We start from the raw sequence: 3,970 nt of genomic DNA on the forward strand, positions 1-3,970 counted from the left end.
AGGCCACGGCCTGGGCTGCAGGAGGAACGGAGTTTGTGGCAGTGAAGCCTGGAGGTCTGGGCTCCCCGATGTCACGTTCTCACCAGTTCTCCGCAAAGAGCCAGAGGATGCTCTGCGGTCTCCCTTCAAGGACTAAGCCCTGAGCATCCCTGGGTAAAAAGGTTCACGTGACCAAAGGCCCTGAGGACTGAGCCAGCCCTGGAAGGCCAACCTGGCTCTCTCCTTCCAGATTCTCCCCCAAGGGCCGGGGAAAGACAGCCCTGTGGACCCAAAAGCCAGCTCAAGAGAAGGGTCTGGAGGGCCTAGTGAAAGGGCAGGCACACCCAGCGCTTGACGTAACCACAGCTCCATGTCCATCTTCATGGTTTTCAGTCTCTGTAAAGGCAGCAGCCTGGCTGTGTGAGGTTCTCCTTCCCGCAGCCTAAGGAGAAGTGAAAAACAACTTTGACTTCAGGTCAGAAAACTGTCCGGAAAACCGGAGGAGAAGTGCTGTGTGTCACCCTGAGGAAGCACAGACCAGGAGGGAAACAGCTTCTCTGTTTCCATGGGCGATTATAACATCATTAAGGAAACAGGGAAAGCCATTAGCATGACATGAATGTGCCTGTTTTTAAGGGTCGCTCAAACAGATTAAACTTCAGTTGCACGTGTAATTTTTCAAAGTATACATAAATGATGTTTTCTTTTGTTACTTCACTATTCACTGAAGTATGTGATGACTCAAATATTCCATCCCTAAGTTACTTCTAAAATTAAGACGAAATGAATAAATACCTGTAATGCTGATATGGCAAAAACAAAGAGCTCCAACATTACTAATATTGTAATTATACAAAGCTAAGTCCTGGTAAAAATCAGTGTGGTCTGTCAATATTTATTTGGATAGTCAACAGTATGGCAGATGTCGATTGACTTGTAAGCCTAAGGGCGCTAGAAAAATAAGGAAGCACTGCGCTTCCTTTCTTGGGCAAGATCTGTACGTCTGTTATCTGTGGCGATCTCTCGGCTGCAAAGCAAATCACTGTGTTCTATGTATAGCTTTGTTGATTGATAGGGTCTCTGAAAGGTACACACCCAGGGTTTGTTTCAAATGAATAATGTTAACAGACAAAATGTCTCATAAGCCTACAGTGTTGTCTCAGGCGATGGAGAGAAAGGGAAGATCTTTGGATGATTTAGGTAGTTATTCTTCCTGACCTTGGGGTCCTTCTGTCTCAAACTGATATGAAGATTGGATTCTCCTTCTCAGGTTCAGCTCACGCAGGTGTGGAGTAGGGTTGGAACGAGGTACCTCTTGCTTTTACAGAGCAGTGGTGTCTTACCCTGGAGAGAGTCTGTGGGTCAGAGGGGCTGGTTCATCAATTGTCTACAAGGTCACGGCTTTTATTCCTACATGGACCCCTCAGGGTCACACTGAAAACTGCAGCTGAGCAGTACGTGAGGGACTCAGCTGAGGTCTCCAGTGTGTGCAGCTTCGTAGAACCTGCTGGGGTAGGGACTGCTGGAAAGATTACGCATCCCTGCAGGGGAGCGGCTGTACAGGGCACCTTCAGGTGCCACCAAATTGTTAGGGGTGTCTCAAAATCAAAAGCAGCTCCATCCAGCACTTTCTGTAACAGCTGACTGTACAGCAGGCCTGGCTGTCAGTGCACCAGCGCCCTTAACCTCCCCCAGAAACCCCGCAACAGGGGCCAGGGAGACCCAGGCACAACTGGAGGGGGAGCCCAGCCTCCACCCCTCCCCGTTCCGCCAAACTGCCAGTGTGTTCTGTGTCGGACAGTCCTGGGTGATGCCCGCCTACCGCCTTCCTCTCTCTCATTGTTGTAAACAAACAAAAGACAGCTGAATAGCCTCTTCTGACTTGGGGAGCCAACACCAGTTCCCTTAAGTGGGGTTGGCTCACGGATCTGAAAATATGTCCTGGACTTTGGGAAATGCCCCAAGGCCGGTCTTTTCAGGGAGAGAAGCAGGTGATGCTATGTGGCAGAGGGTGTGCCGGAGTCGGGAAACCCAAGATCCGATCCCGGCCCTTCTCCAGACCAGCTGAGTGACCGTGGCCAGTCGCACCCCGTGGCCTTCAACGAGGCATCAAGTGAAGAGCTGGCCCAGAAGGTCGCTCCACTCCCCTCAGGCTCAAACACTCTACAACCCCTCGGAAGGTAGGAGGTTTGAGAGATTTGACAGAGTGATAAAGGAAGCAGATGGCAGTTAAGGAAGAACGTTAACTAAACACGAAATCTGACAGAAATGTTATGTTTCTGCCTCTGCTTCCTGCTCCGAAATCCACCTTCCCTCTGATGGACACTCTTTGGGCAGAACTGCTGAAGCCTTATTTGAAAGATCAAATTTGTGACTACTCGTACGCTGGAATACTACTCAGCCATAAAAAAGAATGAAATAACACCGTTTGCAGCAACATGGGTGGACTTAGAGATGATCATAGTAAGTGAAGAAAGTCAGACAGACAAAGACAAATACCACATGATATTACTCATATGTGGAATCTAAAATATGACATAAATGTATCTGTGACAGAGAAACAGACTCACAGACATAGAGAAGAGACTTGTGGTTGCCAAAGGGGAGGAGGGTGGGGAATGGATGGATTGGGAGGTTGGGATTAGCAGATGCAAACTATTATATATATGATGGATAAACACAATAAGGTCCTACTGTATAGAGAAGGAACTGTATTCAGTATCCTGGGATAAACCATAATGGGAAAGAATATGAAAAAGAGTGTATATATGTGTACAACTGGATCACCTTGTACAGTAGAAATTAACACACTGTAAATCCACTATACTTTTCTTTTTATAAATTTATTTATTTTATTTATTTATTGGCTACATTGGGTCTTCATTGCTGCACACGGGCTTTCTCTAGTTGCTGAGAGTGGGGGCTACTCTTCATTGAGGTGCACAGGCTCCTCATTGTAGTGGTTTCTCTTGTTGTGGAGCACGGGCTCTAGGTGCGTGGGCTTCAATAGTTGCGGCACATGGGCTCGTAGTTGTGGCTCACGGGCTCTAGAGCATAGGCTCAATAGTTGTGGCTCACGGGCTTAGTTGCTCTGTGGCATGTGGGATCTTCCCAGGGCAGGGCTCAAACCCTTGTCCCCTGCATCGGCAGGCAGATTCTTTACCACTGCGCCACCTAGGAAGTCCCTCCACTATACTTTAATAAAAATTTTTTAAAGAAAAATGAAGATGAATAATCCTGACAGGAGGTTGTACATACGCAGATTTCTCCACAGGCCTGAATGATAGGTGGAGCATACTTTGAAAATGAAAGTTATTATAATCATATCTTTGCAAAACATTTGCTTTCCCATCTATTCTGCTGACTTTAAAATGATTAGATGTGAGTTGTCTTTCAAAACCGGGCAAGTATTACTAGCGGGTTCAACAAGAAAGCACCTTTTACTTTTTTTTTTTTTTTTTGGGGGGTACACCAGGTTCAATCATCTGTTTTTATACACATATCCCCGTATTCCCTCCCTTCCTTGACTCCCCCCGCCTCGAGTCCCCCCCACCCTCCCCGCCCCAGTCCTCTAAGGCATCTTCCATCCTCGAGTTGGACTCCCTTTATTATACAAAAAAATATGGAATGCTTCACGAATTTGCGTGTCTTCCTTGCACAGGGGCCATGCTAATCTTCTCTGTATCGTTCCAATTTTAGTATATGTGCTGCCGAAGCGAGCACAGCACCTTTTACTTTTAAAACATTATCACATAACACTTTTCTCAATAGTTGGATCTATTCCACTCAATATGTAGCTTCTTATTAAACAAATAAAAGTTTCAGTTCTAGGGAAAGCCTTCATTTAAAAAAAATGGGGGGTTTATAAGCTCAACCCTCATGTTCTGCTACAATTTTAAAAAATTGTGATTAAATTTATAGCTCTCTTGGTCTTCAAGCAAAGCAATCACCATCTGTAGCCTTGATCTCCTGTACATTTGTGAACAAGAGT

The 3,970-nt window shown here is 46.1% G+C and overlaps 1 non-coding gene across 1 annotated transcript; it reads right to left on the bottom strand.

Annotated features, from left to right (window-relative positions):
* Nucleotides 1-3,595: 3,595 nt before the first annotated feature.
* On the bottom strand, nt 3,596-3,702 carry LOC130854637 (U6 spliceosomal RNA). The gene has a single exon (XR_009054086.1). It is a non-coding gene; the product is annotated as a U6 spliceosomal RNA (small nuclear RNA).
* Nucleotides 3,703-3,970: the final 268 nt, after the last annotated feature.

Source organism: Hippopotamus amphibius, chromosome 5, assembly GCF_030028045.1.
Source record: "Hippopotamus amphibius kiboko isolate mHipAmp2 chromosome 5, mHipAmp2.hap2, whole genome shotgun sequence".
NCBI classification, from domain to species: Eukaryota; Metazoa; Chordata; class Mammalia; order Artiodactyla; family Hippopotamidae; genus Hippopotamus; species Hippopotamus amphibius.